We start from the raw sequence: 23,452 nt of genomic DNA on the forward strand, positions 1-23,452 counted from the left end.
ACCTTTACAGCTTGCTATTCTCCCTCTACAATACTACCCCGCTATCCCACCCGCCATAATCCTAAGGAAATAGCCTACAGCGCATCCATCCATTATTTTAAGATAACTCTTTGATGTAATTTTAAACAAGGATACAAGGCAAGGGAGTTACTGTTATGGTGAGAAATATTCTGTGAGAAGAGAAATGTTTCCGGATATCAGTGATCAATTAAGTAAACCGGACTGCCACGAAACCCATCTGGCTGATTAGTCTAAATAGTTCAATATGGTACAAATAAACAGTTGCAGATTGTACGCATAACCGCTATGGTAAACGATTATACTAAAATTAATTTTCGATCATAAATTTAAAAAGAATTTTAAAAATTCGTATCTGACACAAAAAGTGATGAAGTGGAATAAAAAAAAACTTATACACGTTCGGGTTATGAAAACTAGATTTCCATTTAAAATTGATACTGAAACGACTTGAACTTTCAAAGGCCTTGAAATTTTCAAACGTTTAACACGATTTAATAATCTATAGTAATACTCCTATTCTAAAACCCATAATAAATCTAATTCAAAATTTCAACTGCACTAAGCTACCCGGTAATTGTTACACAATAAAAAAGCGTTAACAGTAAAACCGAGCCGAATTTTTCAATTTTAGGAGCCGCTAATTTTAGATAAGCATAGTAATTCCATACTACAATGCGCTTAATATTTTCTTTAATAGTTTAAAAATATGGAATTTCTTTCCTGAATACTGAATTATCATTCTACAATAATTAAATTTAAAAAAATTGTTAGAATTTTTTAATAACATATATGTCTAACAAATCATAAATTGCCTTTAAAAAATGTTTTATGAATTGTTCAATATTTATCCACTAATAAAGAACATTAAGGTGGGTAATTAATTTTTTTCTCTTTTATTGAACTACTTTCGTTAAAACAGAAATATTTTTTTACTCACGCAATTAAGTTAGCTCCGGGAGCTAGTTAGGACTGGTCGCTTAACTGTTTTGAGGCTTAGTAGCCGTTTGAGGCACAGGCATTCGGTCTTTTACTTTAGGGCAACGAATGGGATGGTGGCGGGAGAAATGTCATGCAAATCAATATCTTACAAAAACCACTACAGACTAAACACAGTTGTGACATATAGAATTCTATAAATGAAATGAAAAAAACGAAAAGACAAATTAAATAAAATTTTTTATTTATGCTAAGAGATATACAAACGATCTTTGAAGTGTGCGTTTTGTGATCAAATGCAAAACATTGTTGTGAATGCCGTCGGTTTCTTGTTGAATGCTTGTCTTCAGTTTATCGACAGTGTAAGGATTTTATTCGTAAACTTTATTCTTCAAACAATTCCAAAGGAAAAATCGCACCTAGACAATGCTGAGGAACGCGGAGACCACCGCCCTCGCTGACAGTTTGCTCTGTTAGAATCGCACTAATACGTACTAATGAATCGTTTGATGCCTGACACGTTGCTTCGTCTTGTTGGAAGAAGCCGTATTTTTTTCACGGTCTATCAACTGAGCGTAGAATTTTCCAAAACATTTACGGTTCACTTGTATTAACCGTCCGATCAAAAAAGACTGACCCCACTATATGTTTACTAGAAAAACACACACCATTCACCGATTTTCTCACGGTAAAATGGGCGCTCAAACTTCTGGTGGGGGTTTTCAGTTATCCGAAACCTATTTGAGTTAATATACACAGATAATCTATCTGTCTATGATAGGTATCTTTTAATCTTTTTAATCTTTTTCTGTTTAGCCTCCGGGAATTACCGTTCAGGAATTACTTCAGAGGATGAATGAGGATGATATGTATGAGTGTAAATGGAGTGTAGTCTTGTACAGTTTCAGTTCGACCGTTCCTGAGATGTATGGTTAATTAAAACCCAACCACCTAAGAACACCGGTATCCACGATCTAATATTCAAATCCAGATAAAAGTAACTCGCTTTACTAGGACTTCAACGCTGATGATAGGTCATCGATAATGTTTTTGAGAAGCGAGCCGTAATATTTTGACAGTTTTACAAAAACGGTCGGTATCTGTTTACCGTTCTTAGATTCATTCTTTTATTATATGTTGACGCGTTTCGGAACTACTCCATTGTCAAAACTTACTTGCTTCGAGAACCTAAATTTATTGAAAACAGGAAATAATATATAAAATTAAAAGATAAGTGTAGCCGTTAATAAAAAATAAACAAGACGAAGGCCAGATAAGAGGCATGGCATTAAATAAAGGGAGGGACGTTGACTAAATTGTATTTAAAGATTAGAAGGAATTTAAAAGTACTAGTAGTACAAGAAGTTTCAACAATTGAGCAGTTCCAAAACGTGTCAACATATAGTAAAAGAATGAATATAAGAAAGTTAAACGGTACTCAACATAGAAATTACAGTGTTCTTAGTAAAAAATATAGTAATAATTATATTATCTTAATTACAACCAGTCGTATTAATTAAGATGTTTCGGTTTGTCTGTTCTTTTAAGCTGTTGAGCAATCGTTACAAGAAACGATTTCAAATTTAAATCATGGAGAATCTTACGACATGATGCGTATTTATACAATTCTTTTGTGACAACTTATGTATTGGTTTTTCAGATCGGTAGACATTCTTCTTTGAATATCGGCTATAGCATCTGGAACCTAACGGAAGGTTAACTATTTCGTTTTGCGTTTGAAATCGGCCCCGTTGTACACCATTTTTTTTAACAGAATCGTGTATGCTTCTCTTTGATGGGATACTGGCATTCGGAATATTTTCCACGAATACTTGACGAATTTTTTAAAAGGATACAGAAAACATAAAAGCTTCCATTATAGCAAATATTTTCTCAATCGAATTAGGCGTTTTAGAGAAACACAACTGTAAAGAACGAAACTATACAGAACTGAAGGATGAACAGTTTACAATTGATAAAAATAGACAAGAGTAGTAACACATACAACCAGTAGTGGCGTTAAAGTAAGACTCAAATACTGCAGTTCGGCCAACTCGGTTTGGTTTTAAGTTGCTGAACCGATGTATACAGATATATCCGAGCTTAGGTAAATATTTTTAATTGATTTATATACAGCCGGCCTCCGTGGCGCGAGTGGTAGCATCTCGGTCTCTCTCCCGGAGGTCCTGGGTTCGAATCCCGGTCAGGCAAGCATTTTTCACACAAGCTACAAAGCATTCATCTCATCTTCTGCGGAAAAAAATTGTTTAGCTGCGAATCCGGAGGTTAAAAAAAAATTGATTTATATACAGATGTACCAAGTTACATTGGTACTACGTACCAAGTTTAATACTTAAATATCTGAACTTTTCAGATATGATCAAGGGGTTGAGAAATTGGAGAAACCCCTTTACATCACCATAAAACCAGCTCCGGTTCAAAGTAAGCGTGTTGCTAGCGTGGATAAAGACATAACTTTAAGATAAAACATTTTAGATTTCATGGAACCTTAACTATACTGCGCCGGATAGCATTATAGACGCCCCAGGTCACCGTACTGGAAATTTCCTGAAGCACTTCAATAAATTTGATTATAAGCATGCCTCTCCAATAATTTTCGTTACAAAAAAATTTGAAATTTCTTTACTACATTTATAAATGATGCACAAAGATTCACCGTGAATAAAATTGAATTTTTTAACCGAAATAAAATAGAATGTAAGAACAAATATTTTATCATATATTACATACGAACAGTAATATTATTTTAATGTAAACATTTACTTGTGATTTATATTTGAAAGCTTCATAAATATAATTATAAATAGTCATAAATATTAGTAAATAGTGTTATAAATAGTTATAAAGGGAACATATTGCTGAATAATTTGATGTGATTGAAATAAAAGTCTGATGAATCATACAAAAAAAAGAAGTATTATAACTATTTCTACAAGTTAAAAAAAAATTATTTAGGAATTTGAAATAATTTTTTAATAATTTATTATAAAATTTATTTCAATGAAAAATATATAAAAAAGAGATTCTTTCATTTTTTATTTATGTTATAAACAAACCAAATTTTTTTTAACAAAAAATTACGATAAAAGATGTAATCGTAATCTGCATAGCGCAGTATTAATAAAAATATTGATAAAGGTCTATCAACAAGCGCTGTGAAAAAAAAGAACTTTTTATCTTTGTAATAAATGTTCAAACGTAGAAAAATATTGCGAAGTGGAATATATATCTTCATTTAAAACATTATGTGACATTTTATGACCTTCAAGGCAAGTATATATTTAAATACTGTAAAGTACATTTGTAATAAAGACAGTGTAACAAAAAACTAGTAATAAGATAATACTGACTACAGGTTATTAGTGCATTAATATTGTAAGGTGTAAAAGTATCTTTATGTAAGACACTGTTGAAAGGGTTAAAACATGTAAGTCCTTATAAATCAAGAAATTTAATTTTAACATAATCAAATTAATCTCACATTACATTTTTAAAGGTTAAAGATAATACATAAAAATTAACAAGTGGAAAATTAATATTTCTGAAAAGTACTCATGGAAATTAACTGATTTAAAGGAGAGAAATTTGATGATTAAGTTGAAAAGATTGACTTGATTATCAAATTTTGTCATTCACTGGTATGAAAATGTATTAGGCAGCACTTAGTAGATATTTTCAACCGAATCGCCTTAGAAATACATTAGTAAACGACGCTTAGAATCACTAGAAAATAAATAACTTCCCCCTGATCGAGTCGACCGGTTTCGAAGCCGATATTATATACGTATTCAGTACGTAGAATGGTCAAAGGAAAAAAAAAGGCTGGACTTAACTCTTCTTTTTTCGTTTTTTTGTTTAACCTCTGGGTACCATCGTTAGGTATTGCTTCAGAGATTGAGATGAATGATTTGTAACGTGTGTGAAAATGCCATGCCTGACCGGGATTCGAACCCGGGACCTCCGGATGAAAGGCCGAGACGCTACCACTCGCGCCACGGAGACCGGCCAAAGGACGGAGGTTCGACTTGAATTAACTTTGATCATCTAGTTGGATCATAGAAATCTCTCTCTCTTTTCCTCTATCTTATTTTTCAGCATTAAGGGATTAAACTTATTTTCTTTGTCTTCCTTGTACTGTTTATTTAAACCAAAGTAGAACATCAACGAGAAGAAAAAACCTTGTTAAATGTTGATTCTGCAATGATGTCTTTGGAAGAAAAGATTCGTTCGGTATATGGCACAAAGATATGCCACATATTAGTCTAGATTACAAAAGTACCGGCCTCCGTCGGGCGAGTGGTAGCATCTCGGCGTTTCATCAGGAAGTCCCGGGTTCGAATCTCGGTCAGGCATGGCATTTTCACACACGTTACAAAAATTGTCATTCATCTCTCATCCTCTGAAGTAAATACCTAACGGTGGTCCCGGAGGTTAAAAAAAAAAAAAAAAAAAAAAAATTACAAAAGTATCCAGGTTATCATCGAAGTTATGCAACTCTGGTTACCGAAGGTTCAACCTTGAGAACTACTATTTAGGAAAAAAATTATTAACCAACTTTAATAATTACGTGAATTCTCTTCAGCACAAATTATTCGATTGAATTAGTTAAATATTCTTATTTTTGCAATTTCATTGCTCGCTGATTTTCTTACAAAAAATGTTAATCGATGTTAGTGACGCTACAAAAGTGTAGGTTAATTTTTAAATAAGCCCGCAAATTTAGTGTGGAATTAAAATCTGGATTTTATGGCTCTATTTTAAACAGCTTATATCTTTTTTCTGTTTAGCTTCTGGAACCACCGTAAGGTATTACTTCAAAGGATGAATGAGGATGATATGTATGAATGTAAATGAAGGTTAGTCCTGTACAGTCTCAGGTCGACCATTCCTGAGATATGTGATAAATTGAAACCAAACCCCCAAAGAACATGGGTATCCACGACCCAGTATTCAAATTCGTATAAAAGTAACTGTCTTTACTAAGATTTGAATCTTAGAACTCTCGACTTCGAAATCAGCTGATTTGTGATGACGAGTTCACCACTAGACCAATCCGGTGGCCGATTCAGTTTATATCAGTTTCATCCTGCAGTACGTTATTATTAACTGTATAAAATTGGCATCAATGATCCATATTCAGAAGTAATTGCACAAAATTTCATAAGTATAGGTTAATCCCGCATGAAGTTATCTAGTAAAACAATAACGGACGAAAAAAAGCAACACTTAGATTTTTTTTATTAATTTCTAAATGTACTCACCATTTGTGTAACCAATGGAAGTCATGAAAACTTTCAAGTCCACAAAAAAACCCGACATTCATAATTTGATTATCATAATATTCCTTACACAGTACAGCCATCAAGTCGGATTTGAACCGATGTGCCTTCCCCTTTGTTAGATCCAAATTTTCATGAATTAAAATTCTATTTGGCTATAACTCTGGAACCAATGAAAATAAGTACCGCTTATGATATGTGGTTGAAAAGATCTCAATGAGAGCTTATTACTGCAGTTAAGAAAAAGTCCAAAATCCAAATTGTTTTGGATTTTAGGCTATTTTGGACAGTTTTGGTTCAGTCGATTGCAATCAAAAGGGGAGGTACAAAACTAGATGTTACAACAGTCCTAAATTCAAAATTTCAACATCCTACGACTAATAATTTTTGAGTTATGTGAGATATATACGTACGTACCGATGTCACGCCGAAACTAGTAAAAATGGATTCAGGGATGGTCAAAATGAATATTTCTGTTGAAATCTGAAAACCGAAATTTATAGCAATAAACTTCCTTTACTTAGGAAGTAAAAAGCAACCTGCTTTTATCTTTAGGGGAAAACCAAGTATAAATCAAGATACACATTTTAATATTATAAGGAAATAGAAAAAGAAAGAATTTTTATACATCCAAAACAGTTTATACACAGCTGTTACACCGAGATTAATAATTAAAAATTGATGTAAAACTTCACGAAGGATATTAATAAAGAGTATATTCCTAAAACTGGTCGAAAATCTAAATTATTATCGCTTAGTTATATTTCAAAACATTATCTTTAATTATAACTTTTTTTCTCCGCGGATAGGTCTTCAATAACCACGCAAATATCATTTCATATAATTTCTTCCAGAAGTTCTTCATTCTTTCGGACTGATTAGCTCTTCTTTCTGCAGTCCATTCTCCTCTGCTCAATTTTTTCTTATCACTTACAGAAACCTTTAACTAAAAAAAATCATCGATCTAGTCAGTCATTTTCTGTAACGTTTGACTTTTTGAGCACTTCTTTCATCTATCTAACATAACTATCATGACAAATAATTCCAGAATTTATTGAAAATCTGTTCGTTTAGCCTTGATTTGTTCATTCAGATTATACGTCCATAGAATTTTAGTCGTCATTTTCTTATTTTTACTTCCATGTCCTCAATTTTATCGTATATATCTTTATTTGATCTAGTCTGTGACCTTCTTGGACCATAAATCCTTCTTAAAATTTTTCTTTCTATCTTGAGTTGATTTTCTATTCAGTTAAATTTATAGTTTTCATGCCGTACTGGTCTTAGAATTATGCTATAATGCCTTAATTTCGTATTTATAGAAAAGTTCTTTTTATTGTAAATATATTTTGTGTAAAAGTTTAGTTGTTCTAATTTGTGTTTGATCTCGATTACTAATTTACCTGTTCTGTTTCAACTAATTATTTCTCCACGATATTTAAAATGGTTTTTGATCTTAATTTTATCATACTTTGTTTCTTTTGTCTTTGAAAAGGAGATCTGCAAGCCTGTTTTTCAGCTACATTTTCAATTGGTTAATTTGGTTGATTGCTTCTTGTTCTGATTCTTAAAAGAGTGCTAAATCGTCGGCAAAAGCTAGATATTCTTTCTTGATGTTCTAATTCTATGTTCGTATTTTTGCATTTTTAAGTCATTATTTTTCAGAACGTTTTCTTAACTTTCTCTAAAACCAAATTGCAAAGCATTGGTGAAAAATTATCTCCTTCTCTTAGTCCTGTTTTTATTTGAAAAATTTGGTGCGCTGGCTTTACCTAGAAACCTGACTTTAGATACATGTTGAATAAAGTGAGTTTAATTCAATTTATGAATTTTTCGTTAACTTTGCATTCTTTTAATGTGTCAAATATTATAGTTTATTATAATATTATAGCTAATTAATATTATTATTATTATTTATCATAATAATAATGTAGTTTGAAGTAAAATATTAAAGAAGATGATTATAAATTATTACCTAATAACTAGACAAAAACATGAATAATTGATAAGAAGAGAATTTAGTTTTCTAAACGATAAAGAGTAGGAAATTACAATTTTACAGCATGAAGTATTAACAGATTATGTGATAATAAGAAAGGATTAGTATAAGTTTAGACGTAAAGAGTGGGAAATTACAATTTTATAGCGTGAAGTATTAACAGAATATGTGATAATAAGAAAGGATTAGTATAAGTTTAGACGTAATAAAGTATAAAAGGGGCAATAAATCCCGTGTTCTCCCTCTCTCCTATTATCGTTAATATTTAAAATTGACTTATTATCTTATTACACGGTAAAATAAGCTGTAAACACGATAAACTTAAGGTAAGAACTAATTATTATTATATACAATTATATAACCTAGTCGAAAGATAAGAGTTTATATAATTCGTAAAGAAAATTGCAATATCTAAATTTATCTTTGAGAAAAGAAAACCATTATACATCGATATTTATTTCAATCTTAATTTTTTTTAAAGAGTAATCATCATTACTCCATAATTAAGCCATAGATTAGGCTTAAATATGTTAATATTAAATGAAATAAGGAAAAATATGAAAATAATTGCCATATAATTTATTTTTCTTGGTAATCATTGTTTTCTATGAATTATAAGAAAAAAATTAACGAGAGAACAAATATTAATTCATTACAATACCTGATTATTAATAATTTGGGACTGCAAGGTTACTAAAATTAATTTTAAAATAAAATTACAACGTTATGAAAATTATAAAAAGACAAACTGAGGTACTTGGTTTCACTTGGCAGATATACGATTTTATTGGTAATCAATTAATATAAATACTTATTTTAAAAAAATAAAATTATTTTCTATAATTTCTATATTTATAAAAAAACCTAGTATCAAGTAAAAGTATACATTTGTACTAGAAATACTACATCGTTAAAACGTTTAAACTTAACAATAATGCAAAGCTTAATTTATAACAGCCTAGCCTTTTTTTAGCAGGAATTACGGAATATTTACAAAGTATACTTTTTAGTTTCGATGAACTGAATTTTTTATTATATACATAATATTTTATTATAATGTTATGATTTATTTAAGTATTTCAAAGTTAGAACAAGATTTTCGTCATCATGATGAGTCTGGTAATTATTTCTTGTGAACGGAATTTTCATTGTGTACAATAATCAAGCATCCCGAGCGGCAACATTCAGCTGCACGTTGAAAACAAAGATATTCCTAAATGCAACCATCTATATTTAAAGTTGATTTTGAATTTTGTCGATTGAAATTTCAATAACCAATTTCAAAGAAAAATTTAATAGTTTAAATTTTAAATTTAAGTTTTTGTTTTAAGTACAAATTTTTTTTTTAATAATTAGTTCGAAGTTTTGAATGAAAGATGTATAATAAGAAAAGAGGTCAGGCTGGAAGAAAAAGTTCAAAGAAAATTACAAATATTTTTTTTATTTTCCATCTGATATAAAAAAACTCAATGTAAATAAATACAGAACTAAGGTTTAATTATGCTGAGTCTTTCTAAGCTTGATTTAATCATAGAAAACTAACATAATTTTAACATTTATATACAATGAGATACGGACAGTTTTAAATTAATGTGCCCAGCTTATAATCCGGAACCCGAAACATTCGGATTAAAGACCAAGACGCTACCTACTTCATCACAAATACCAACAAATTTGATTTTTTTATTATTTTGAAAAAAAAAACTAGTTATTTGTGTTACAAGTAAAAATTAAAAAAAATATATATATTTTAGTGCGTAGACTCGTCCAATGAAGTATTCGACAAGTTGTTTGGTTGAAAGTGAAAGGTTAAGATTTCACTGGTGCTAAGTAGGAGATAAAAATATTTCCACCTTAAAGTTAAGAAAAACTTTACTAAACACGACAATGGATGCATGTAAAAAAAAAGTTTCCCATGTTTAGTATACGACAAGCCACATTTTCTTACAATTTCAGCAACAGTTTGGTCATCCCTTGCCATAAGGGTTGATCATAGCAAAAATTGTTTCAAACAAAAGTTTTAAGTAATATTTAGAGGACTTTAAAATAATTCGATACTGTGACTATTAAGGGAGGTATGATTTTTTTTGTCTTCGAAACCTCATTTTATCCAACCCCTAGGCCAATAGTTGGTGATATCAAAAAACTTTACTTAGATAAGTTTTAGGTCCTTATCCAAAGAATAGTAGGAACTTAAAATAAATTCGATGTTTTTTTTAATAAGAAAATTAGAGCGATATTTTGTTTTTTTCGAAAAAGCCCCCTATTTCCTCCTCCATGGTCCGATTTTGCCCATTAACAAACTCGACCGAGAATTTGGGTCGTTATATTTTACGTATCAATTTGAAAGTGAATGGCGCAAAATTACGACAGTTATAGTGCCCACAAAAAAGTGAAATATATATATATTAACTTTTGAACTGACGGTGGCTTTGGAGTCTGGGTGATGTGAAACGCAAAGATATATCGAAATTTTTCGAAAGTCGAATCATGGTATCCATTACAATAGGTATTTTTCTTATGAGATCTATCTAAAAGGGAAGAATTCGACTTAGGCTGCTAAAAGATTTTTTGATGTTGATGAATATGATACGGTATCACCTGTGTCACAAAGCTGGTTCAAATGTTTTCAAACTGTAAATTATGATGAGATGATGCTCCTCGCTCTGATCGGGCAATGATTGAAAAAGTCGATAAACACATGGAAAAGACTGAGCAAGATCAGCACATTAACAGTGTGATGTCAGTAACGAACTAAACAAAACAGTTTTGAACCGTTTGAGCAAAACTGTATACAAAAACAAAACTTGTTTTTTCGATGTCATATGATACAACAATAAAAATTAAATGGATCAAATTTCAATCTTCGAATCGTTGGTAAAACGGAACGAATCGATTCATTTTTGAAACAATTTACATGGGCGATGAAAAATGGCTTATATAGGAGAATAATATATGAAAAAGATTGGGTCGAAGCAAGGTGAAGCTCTGCAAACCGGAGCCGAAGCCAGGATTGACGGCAAAAAAATTAATGACGGCAAAAGTCAAACGCGCGCACGCGTGTATGTGGTGGGATAAAAAAAGGAATTGTTGACTATCAGCTGAACCGATTGATCAAACAATTAAAAAAATCACTATCACTATGATTACTATTGATCACTATTGATTAATTCTAACCTCTATTTTCCGTACGACAACGCTCTTAACGGAATAATGTTGGCTTTAAAGAGGCCTATAAAAATCACTTCTCAGTTTTTCATCTAGAAAACACAGTAGTTCTACAGTAATGGGACTATGATTTTACCTTAAAAATGGCATAAGGTGGCCAATAAAAACGGCATATATTTAATTTAATGAAATTTATTTGAAACATAGAAGAAAAATTATTTTACTTTTGCTTTAAAATAATGAAGAAATCTTTCCCCCAACTCTATAACTCTCTCTCTCTCTCTCTCTCTCTATATATATATATATATATAGAGAGAGAGAGAGAGAGTACGTACAATAACATAGAGTTTATTTAAAAGAGCAGTTAAATCGAAATAATTGTTAACATTTTAACTGTAATTAAAAATATAAACGTTTTCTGTTATATATTGTAAATTTTATTTATTTTACTTTTGTGCTGTCTTTAATAGTAAACTTAATTAAAATAGTTTTTTTAATTACTTGTAAAATTATATTTTAGTTGTACGTATACGTATAACAATACGTATAAGTACTGTTTTGGTTCAGAAAAACTGATTTTTTTTTGGAAAAAAAATCACTTATCTTCAATTATGTTTAAAATAACTTAATATTTTAAACGAAAACATTACGGGAAAGACGTCATTAAAAAAAAAAACGAGTTTATAAACATATATATTTTAAAATGTATATTTACTTTTATATTATCTACAATGAAATCTCATTAAAAAATGTATTGTTATAACTTTGACACAACAAGGCTAGACAATAGTTTTATTAAAACCAACAGTACAAATTGTTCTTTTAGTCTAAAACATAAAAATGAATCTGACATTTCCAATAAAAAAGTAAATGTAAGGAAACCGAAACAAATAATTTTTTGATTATATAAAATGCCATAACCAATAACCAATTTGTATATTTTGTATTTAATCATTCAATAATCGAATAAATGTAGAAAATTTTTTAATGGTGTTAATTGAGAACGGTGGTTTTGAGAATGATTTTTCTCTCATATGCCCAAGAAGAATGGTATACGAAATCAGTCTACGTAAAACAGTTCCAATTGTATCTTTGATTTCTGATTAAATAACCCTGGGAATCTTGTTACTCTTTGAAAATTCACATAACTTCAAAAATATATAACAAAATTATCGTGAATATTTTCTAAAATATTCTCTACAGTACGGGCCTTTTATGGCTATTAGTCATTACTTTAATCATGATTTTTTTTTTTGAAATGATGGACATCGACTACTTTGGTCATTTTACCCTATGGAAATGGAAATTTTTAGCTTATGAAAAATGATATGCCCGATCGGGGGATACAAACCGACGACCACCGGATGAAAAACTGAGATGCTACCTCGCCGCCAATTATTTCAATATTATTTTTTTTTGTCGATTTTCTCATTCAGTCATCTTGTATTCTAATAATATCTGAAAATTATTTGTTTAATAATTTAATTTATAATTTTTATTAATAATTATCTCATTATTAATACGCATATCATTAATTATTCTTTACCATTGTATTATTTATTAACTGTATACTTGTAAACCTTCTGTATTTTTCTACATAAAAAAATCTAGATGAAAACAATTGGGAAATATTTTTTCAAAAAATATGATGTGGACTAACACGACTTCCTTGTACGCCTATAAAATTATATTTAAACATTTAAAAAAAAATGAAAAGTATGAGTACATAAAATTTTATTTCATTAAAAACTTCTGATATTTTTTCATATTTTTTTTTGTTATTGAATTATTGTTCATCGTAAAACTTTTTACAATCGGAGGTTAATAATTATTAATAAATCAGTATTATTTAAATTAAAAAAGAAGTTAAACGAAAAAAAGGAGATGAAGACTGATTCAAATCGATGTGCCTTGCCCTAAGATCCAAATATTTCATTAATTCAAATTTTATTTGGTGGTAACTGTGGAATCAATGAAAATAAAAAAAAATGAAAAAGCTTTCAATGAGAGCTTATTACTGCAGTTAAGAAAAGTCCAAAATTTAATATTTTTGGATTTTGGGCTTTTTTGGACAATTTTAGTTCAGTCGATTGCAATCAAAATGGGAGGTATACAATTAGATGTTACAATAGTCCTAGATAAAAAATATCAACAGCCTACGGATAATCGTTTTTTAGTTATGCGAGATATATACATACGTACGTACAGACGTCACGCCGAAACTAGTCAAAATGGATACACAGATGGTCAAAATGGATATTTCCGTTAAAATCTGGAAACCGAAATTTTTCACGATCACAATACTTCCTTTACTTCGTACAAGGAAGTAAAAAAAGAAATAATTTCTGTGTATGTGATCATTAAAGCCATTTAATTTTGATTATAATCGGTTTAGGAGAAGAATACATCTCACAGGACTTGTATCTTACCCAAAGGATTGGTAAACGTTTCTCATGTAATGCCTCTTAGGTAGTAAGATACTTTCTTATCTTTGGTCTTATTCAAACCTTCATAAAAAGGTGGCGAAAAAATGCACTTTTTTGTTGTTTTTGGACACAAAGTAACATTCTTGTATGAATCAGGTGATCCAATCGCTTTAATAAATACATACCACTTTGGTTAAATATTTTTATTTTTCGTCAGTTATCTTTTTGTTTAATATCTTCAGATTGGACACATCGTTTTTTGTGATGTTTTATTCAATGAATTATTTCTGAATACGGGTCATTGATGTCTTTTTTGGTTACAATTAGAGAGTGATACGATCACCATGCTTCCGTATCTCAAAATTATACTCGAAAAGTAGAATAATTTTTTTTTTACATAATTTTTTATTTGCGTACTTATATATTTTAATTTTCCACTTAATTGTTTTCCTAAGTAGTAGCAAATTTAAAGATTTCAAATTTTTAAAATAAATTGTTTACAGTAGAAAATAAAATAATCTAATTTTATACACTCTCCATATTTCAGTCTGTTTATCATTTTATTTAATCGTTAAATTTAAAGCAAGACAGCGTTTATTTAGTAGATTTTGTTGACAATATAAACTTTAAAAGCAAGAAAAAATATTTTTTTAAGCATTAACTAACTCAGCGAAGCATGAGCTCTGATATAATACGGTCATTACGTCATTTCGTGCTTCCTCGTTCAAACGATAAGTTTATCTGATAATTGAACGGAATGCGATGACATTTTTATAGATTTCTTTATTTTAAAATAAAAATTGACATTTAAAAATTAAAATTCTGTATATAAGAGTATGTTTTTCCGTATATAAGAGTTTAAAAATTACGACAAATATATTTTTAATTTATTTTTTAAAGTTACCCTGTGATTGTTAATTGATTAAATTAATTGGTAAATTAAATTACCCGTTCACAAAATCACAAGAACGAACTGTTACATAGAAGGTTCTGGAGTCCGATTACCGATTTGACCTTCGTATTTTTTTATTAATTTTATTTTTTTTTATTACCTTTTCATAAATAAATTCTTATATGAGATTTACGAGTTAAAAAATTATGAAAAAATAAAATATCACAAATTATTATCATTTTTTTAGATATTTTTTTTATTTTACAACTCTACTATAATATGAGCATTAAAAAAATAATAAATATTCTACGTTATGATATTAAATTATCGGCAACAAATCTTATTGTTACTTTAATAATGGGGGTTTTTTATAGGTGTTTACGCGTCGTCCGTGATACATGAATGTCGGTCGTCGTTACTAGCTAACTGTTAAATTACATAATCTTAACCTAGCTTGGAAGAGACGGTGTTGCCATTCACGATAAAAATATCAAATAATTCTGACAAAATAAATGGTACCGTTAAAAACCAATGTAATTACAGATGTTTGGGAAAAATATAACATATTTAAATTTATTTCTATGGAGTGTACAATCATTAGAAATTAGTTAAAATATTTCATTTATAATTTAAGATAAGATGAACTTAACTATCCAAAAAAGTGAATTACATATTTTAATTCTACACCAAAAGTTGTGCTAAAATAAATTAATCTAAGTATGCCACAGAATTCCTAATATGAGTTCGTCATAAACGTTTTTAAAATAAAAAAAATCGCTTTTGGCACGCCGAAGGGCGGAGGTAGATTTCACGGGTGCTAAGTAGGGGGTATAAAACATTTCTACCTTAAAGTTAAGAAAATTTCAAATTTACTCAATACAACAATGGTTGCATGTGAAAAAAGTTTCACATGTTTAGCATATGACAAGCTCCATCTTCTAACAATTCCAGCAATATTTTGGACATCCCTTACCGTAAGAGTTGGTCATATCAAAACTTGTTTCAGACAAAAGTTTTAGGAAATTTTTAGAGGGCTAACAACCACTTTAAACCGATTCGATATTGTGTCTATTAAGCGAGGTATGACTTTTTTTTGTTTTCGAAACCACATTTTTCCACCCTCTGAGCCAATGGTTGGTGATTTCAAAAAACTTTACTTAGATAAGTTTTAGGTCCTCATCCAAAGAATAGTAGGAACTAAACAAATTCGATATTTTACTTAATAAGAACGTTATAGCGATATTTGTTTTTTTTAAAAAAAAACCCATTTCCACCCCGCATGGTCTGATTTTGGCCGTTAACAAACTCAACCGAGATTTTTGGACGAGTTATTTTTAAGAAACAGTTTGAAAGAGATTGGCGCAAAATTACGGCACTTATCGTTTCAACAAGAAAGTGAAGTATATATATATAAACTGTTGAGCTGACGGTGGTTTTGGAGTCTGGGGGACGTGAAACGCGAAGATATGTCGAAATTTCTTGGAAGTCAAATCATGGTACCCATTACAATAGGTAGATTTCGTAAGAAATCTACCTGAATTATTTTTTCAGCATAATTATGCTGAAAAAATAATTCACAAAGATAGTTAAAAATTTAAACTACTTCTATTTCCCAATTAGGATTACCTGTAATTACAACAGTTTTATAAAACGTAAAAGTATTTAAAATTTTTTTTCAAATAGAAATTCAAACAATTGCTGTTTGTAATACCAATAGGGATTGCACAAAAATATAACGATTGTTAATATTTTTTTTTGTTTTTACCTACCCGTCTATATAATTTTATTGAATACGTAAGAATATAAACACCATATATACCATAATTCCCATGTATACACATTATACCCATATGCTAATCTGGATAAACTTTGCTTGTCGGATTTTTTTTAATATTTTGACCTTTCATTGCCACCTCTAATAAAAAATTAACTGTAGCGTTTAAAAATTAGAAAATTTTCGGTAAGAATATGTGCGTATGTATCGTTTCCTTATATTTCTATATTGGTTGGATAAATTTGGATAAAATGTAAGGAAATGATTTATGTTATAGGGAATTAATGCCATTTTATTTTGGTAACAAGGGGACAGGAAGATAAGGATCTTATGAGCCCCTTATATCTCAAAATTTTAATCAAAGAGTAGGTGAATTTTTGCAGATAATTTAATGTCCGTTAAGAAGATAATATACTTTCTTACGGTGTTAATCTTATTTAAATCTTCCTACAAACGGGAGGGGGCAAAAAACCCATTTTTTCTTTCTTGTTGTTTCTAGTCTGAAATCACATTTTTGTACTATTTAAATGATTAAAAAAAAAAATTGTACAAATTAGATGAACAAAAAATTACAAAAACGAAAATAACCTTTTTTTTGGTCAATTAACGTTTTTCTTGATATCTTTCACACTGGATTAATCAATTTTTATGAAATTTTAAACGATAACATCTGAATATAAATCAATGATGTGAATTATATACAGTTAATACGAGTAATATGGGTACGTATTAGCCCGTCGACCAATAAATTGCAAACTTTTGAATTACTGTTAATATCACCCAATATAACCATTATATTACCATTTTTATAATCATTTATATTTATTTATCTTATAAATGTAATTTAACCAAACTTAACCTACGCTCGCTTCACTAACACCTTAACTAATTAACACAGTAATGTTTTGAGTATTTAAATAGTAAATTCAATAATTATTGCGATTATTTATTACTTAAATAATCAAAACTAGTCGAGGTTAGCGAGCATAGGTTAAATTTGGTTAATTTATTTTTATAAGCAATAATGATTATATTTTTGATATGTAAAATATATTAATTATCCATAACTTTGAAGTATTTTCGAAGTTACGGGATCATTATGGTTATGATCGACGGGCTAATACGTAAGTACCGTAATATGCCTTTGAAGAAAATCGATAATACTTTTTTTTTAGTTTGACAACCATAAATCCCATAGAAAATTTGTATTCTCAATAAAAATTGTCATCATATATATTAAATTATTACTCTCAATCACAAAATATTGATTATGTGGAATCACCAACATCGATTAACGTTGTTTATAAGAAAATTAGCAGGCAATGAAATTCTATAAACAAGAATAGGTTTTAAAATTAGACGAAATTATGCCGAAGCGAATCCACGAATTATTAAGGGCTTATTAACAATTTTCTTCCTAAGTAATAGTCTACAGAGAAAGACGCTCTCGTAACCAGAGTTACAAATAAGATATTTAATATGGTAATTTTCCGGGAAAATTAAATTTCATGAGAAATTACATAATTCTCGGAAATTATGCAATTCTTTGTTTTTATCCGATTGCGTACATAAGAGGGGTGTAATGTGTAACTGTTATGTATGTCTGTTTGTTTCCTTCTGTAGTTTCACAATAATGTAACAAGTGTTCGATCTGGAAGTAAAACCGGAAAGGTTTAATTAGCAGCGGGACTCTCTCCCCCCTGCTACACGAAGGGGGGGAGAAACAATTAAAAAAGATACGCTATTCAAATCAAATTTTATTTATGGTATTCAATAAAAATGAAATACACATTGGCTTTAGTGATTTCTTCGAAAAATTCATCGTTCTCGAAATATAACAGAAAAATTTGCTCAGCGAAAGGAAGAAGGAATATATCGCGGGTAGCGTCCACCTACAGGTATGCCTGTATGCGTTGCGTTGCATTGCTGTTCACGATTCAAATTTCTATCTAAGTAGCACAATGTTTCAAAAAACAAAAAATTAAATCAGCATCATATCTAGTTGATTGAATTGTACTGAATAGTAAAGTTATGGTCACAACAAAAAAACACTAAATAAAATAATTATTAAAAAAACATATAAAACCTGACTACTAATTGTACATATCTACCTAGAGTAATTATGAAAAATCAATAAAAAAATAGTTAGACGATTTTTTTTTTCTTTTCTTAGGGGAATTTTTTTCAGGATACAGTAAGTTGGTCGGTGGTGAGAAATTTAATATTATTTATACATTTTATGTTGTATTCGGGTGCCTGTGTAGGCTAATATGAGATGGTAACTTTAATGAGATCTATTTTGTTAGATTAACTAATTTAATGTATTTTGAAAAAATGTCTGTAAGAAAAAAAAGAAAAACATATTTATTTTTTGTTTGTTTTTCATAATTATTACAGTTACGATTAATAGTCAGAAATAATTATTCTATTTTGATATTATTCTAATAAATACTAATTTTAAAATATTTTCTATCTTTAATATTTTTTAGAGTTCCCCCCCCCCCATATTTATGTAACGTTGTTTCGAGTACTATATTCTGCCATTTAATTTTTTTGCTAAAATAAATTTTACGCATTTTATAAATCCTTTTAAGAGTATTTTTCCCGTTCAAAATTAAAAAAAAAGTTAACAAAATTTTTATTCTTTTCCTTTTAAAAGGTAAATTTTTTAAAATTTTTATTCATGAAATTTTATTTTCACTAAAACTCATTGTGAGACCTCCATTCGAAATTAAATAAACATTTATAAAAATTTCTTAGAGAACAAAGATGACATTACATTATTAACTTGTGTTTTTTTATATATATGTTCATTGAAGCATCGGAAAAATTCTATTTACGCGTTAATTGGTGACCGTAGGGCACACCGAAAATGTTGAAATAATGGAAGTTTTCTTCATTCTTTTTAACAAAAGAAACCAAGAAAAATTGTATTTTTACCAATATATATATATATTTTATTTTTAAAATTATTATTATATTTTTGAACAACCGGTTGGACTTATTATCGCCCGAAAATCAAAACCAATGAAATGTTACAATGTTGGTAAATGTTACAAATGTGTAATGTTGGTAGTTTAACTACCAAAAAAAATTACGTATTTTTTTTTTCAAAAAGGCTATAAGCGAATAGAAATAAAAGTAAAAATTTTTGCAAATAGGGTGTACAGCAAATGGAAACTACAAACAAGGTTATAAAACGATTCCCCCCACAAAAAAAAACAAGTTTTTCTAACTAAGTTGGGTATAAAAACCCATCATTCAGAAAAATAAAGTAACAAAACAAAAGATAGTCTATAAAATTTTCAACCCGGGAAAATATTTTCAAGAAAAATAATAGTTTTTAGAAATTATAAACTTGTATATTAAATCTATGATATATTCAGAATTGACTTGATGTAGATTTACGTCAATGTAAGTTTAAAATAATAATAATAATCTTGTAAATTTTATATGCGGTAAACAAATATTTACACTCATATCTGTGTTTTCTTCCTGATATATGATACAATGATACAGATAAAAGCTGTTTGATTGACCCGTATCATTTCTATTTATTCAGCCACAAGTGATATTATCGCTCATTACAAGAATATTATTCAGATACAAGCGTATACGTGTTGTGTTATATTAATTAAATAAGACAATTCAAAATATATATTAAAGAAAAAATAACAAAATTAAAATGTAAACATTTTTGGTTAATTCATACAATTATGGAATTAAAATAAATTTACCAGTAAATTTATCTCAAAGTTCAAATCGATAAAGTAGTAAAAGAATATTTCGGGCCAGTGGTTCTTGGCATTTATATTTATATCGGCAGATTCATTCAAACGCACGAACGGATATTCTGCTTTATAAATAAAAATTGTTTGTTAAAAAAAACAAAAACAATTATGACACAGTTAAACAACTCATATGATAATTTAAAGAATAATATATATATATACGTATACACTTTTTACAAGGTCATTATTTAAATTTAAGGAAAAATAATTTATTAAATTAGTTTGCGATGGTGTTTTTTTTAAACAAAATTTCTTCTTTATGGATTTAAAAAAAATATATACATATATTATTCGTTTGGATTTTGTAGATAAAAAAAAAATAAAATTTTGTGATACGAGTGACTTAACTGTACATGTAATATATATAAATAATTATTATTAACAATTAAACATTGTTTTACTTACTTTTAATCAAATAGCGTAGATTTATAATTAATTGTAAATAATAAAACAAATATAAAGCACTTTTATTTTATATATTATGATTTAAAAACAACATAGAATAGAACAGTTAAAGTTACAATGAAAGCGAAAACACGATTCGATGTTGACACAGTCGGTTAGTATACCGTGAATCATATTCACCCAGCAGACCTATACCGAGGAATAACGGACGCGAGACTGATTGGGAGTACGAATAGAATGAGCGAAAGCGAAGTGCAGAACAGTTGAACGGCGACGTTTGCTACCGGTTAACTCCCGCCTGATCAGGCGGCACGGCGCAATAAGACGGGGGAAAAGAGAGAGATAGAGAGAAATATAGATAACAATGTGTCTGTACATTGAAGGACTCTCAAAAATTAAGGTAAGATAAGGAATTAAACCGACTGTGTCTGTTATGTTAGTTCCAGTTATTTTGAAACGAATATGTTTTATCATTATTCCATAATCCCGTTCTAGATAACGTAAAGTGTCAACCCCTGTGTTATATTTTGTGAAAGGTAATTTTTTCACATTTATGTTAATATTTTAAGAAAATATTTAGATAATTTCTATTTGAGTAAACTTTTCCTGTGACATATAAGATATATCATCTTATATATTTAAAAAATTGGGCTGAAAACTTATTTCAACTCACTCTGGCCTTCTGCCGAATGGAATAGGCTGATTTTTTTATTTTATTTTGCTCGGATGATCCCACGGATGTCATCAAGTGTCATCGGACCTCAAACTTAAGTTCCTTCTGAGATTCCTCAAAAAATCCTCATTTATTATTTAATTGAGGAAATTACCGAGATTATTTCTCTCACGAAAATCAAGAAAAGATCTTGCGATGCTTGATGAGATATCTGCAGGCCATTCCGAGCAGAATAAAGAAAAATCAGCCTGATCCGTCGAGCAGAACGCCCAGACGAACTGGAAGTAGGTTTTGAGCAGGCAATATACTAAAAAATCTTTTTTCCAGTCCGTCCGGGCGTTCTAATAGACTTTTTTTTTTTATATTCTGTTCGGAATGACCCACAGATATGTCATCAAGCGTCATCCGACCCCAAATTTGAATGTTCTATGAGAAATCCTAAAACAATCCTCATTTATTCCTTAATTGAGAAATTTCCGAGGTTATTACTCACTGGAAAATCATTATGAAGAAGTACCGATGCTTGATGATATATCTGCGGGCCGTTGTGAACGGAATAAAAAAAAAATCAGCTCAAGCCGTCCAGTAGAATGTCTGGGCATACTGGAAATATGTTTTGAACATACATTTTAACTGTGGTAGGATAGGAAATAGAAAAACAATAGTGCTGAGGGTGAGACTTTTGTAAATGTAATTGGTTTTCTGCTGACTTTTTAAAAATACATAACATTATTATTAATTTGTAATAATAACACTGCAGAGCAGCAAGGGACCACTAATAATTAATTAAAATGTAGGTAAAAGGAAGATGATTGTTTTAATGCATTTATATGCTATGTTGAAAAATAACTATACGACTATTACAAAAGATACAACTTTATATCTTCATTAAAATGTAACCTTAATGTTTTTAAATTTACTAAAAATAAAAAACTTACCAATGAGTACGATGAAATGTGGTTAAATATCTAGAAAATCATTGTGAAAAATAACTTACTCAATAAATATTTTCCCAAAAAGTTTGCAACTTTTATTGAGCACATTTTTTTAATGTGGTAATTTTATGATGTTAAGAAATCTCCTATAATACAGTGGCCACAAAGAAATACATACTCACACATTCACACACTAAAGTTATTACGAGGTGTACTACCTAATAATTATGTGATTTAACTTGACATATTTTAACTTTCTCAATGCTAAAAAGTTTAAAAGAATTAAACTTGACAAGATTGATGTAATTAAAAATTTACTGATGTTTTTCCATCGATTAAAATTACAAATTTCTTTCTAACAAGTGATTTTATTTAAAGATTTAAGTAGTTATGTTTGACATTTAAAGTTTTCCTGTTTGTAAAATGTTTTATGGATTTATTGAAGCACTTTTATAATAACTGCTAAGCTAATAATCATTATTAAATATTCATTAAGCTTACCATTTAAATTATAATATCGTCTCTTAGGGCTTCTTCAAAAAGGCAGAATGACTTATTAAGGTACAGAAACAGGCTATTAGATCACTGTTTGGCACCCAAAAGTATGAATCATGTAGACTAATATTTATAAAATTAAAAATGTTAACCCAGCGGGTTGGTCTAGTGGTGAACTCATCATTGTAAATCAGCTAATTTTGAAATCAAGAGTTCTAAGATTCAAAATCTAATAAAGGTTTTGAGCGGTTTTATAAGGATTTGGATACTAGATCGTGGATAAAGGTGTTGTTTGGTAGTTGGAATTCAATTAACCACATGTCTCAGGAATGGTCAGCCTGAGTCTGTTCAAGACTACACATTTACCGCTTGAGTCTGTTTAAGACAATACAATTACAGGTACATTTACAAATACATTTCAGACTGTGTACAGGTGCCTTGGCATCTATTGTTGACATCATGTCACTGTGCTGTGTTACTCTGTAACCTGATATTACATAAAATAAAATAAAAATATCTTTTATCAATATTTATTAATGTGCATTCTTTGTTAAAAAAAGAAAATCATTTATTCTTAAAAATAAAAATATCCAGAACTGTTTTTGGATGTCTCAACATAATATTTTGGCTTACAAGA

At 29.2% G+C, this 23,452-nt stretch overlaps 1 protein-coding gene across 1 annotated transcript in view; it reads right to left on the minus strand.

The window, feature by feature from the left end:
* The window catches only part of LOC142330573 (putative inorganic phosphate cotransporter), a 134,498-nt gene extending 113,521 nt beyond the window's left edge, over positions 1–20,977 (minus strand). The window contains exon 1 of the mRNA XM_075375953.1: positions 20,713–20,977. The gene's annotated coding sequence lies outside the window, so the exon portion shown is untranslated. The remainder of the gene's footprint in view (positions 1–20,712) is intronic.
* Positions 20,978–23,452: the final 2,475 nt, after the last annotated feature.

Source organism: Lycorma delicatula, chromosome 9, assembly GCF_047948215.1.
Source record: "Lycorma delicatula isolate Av1 chromosome 9, ASM4794821v1, whole genome shotgun sequence".
In the NCBI taxonomy this organism is placed as follows: Eukaryota; Metazoa; Arthropoda; class Insecta; order Hemiptera; family Fulgoridae; genus Lycorma; species Lycorma delicatula.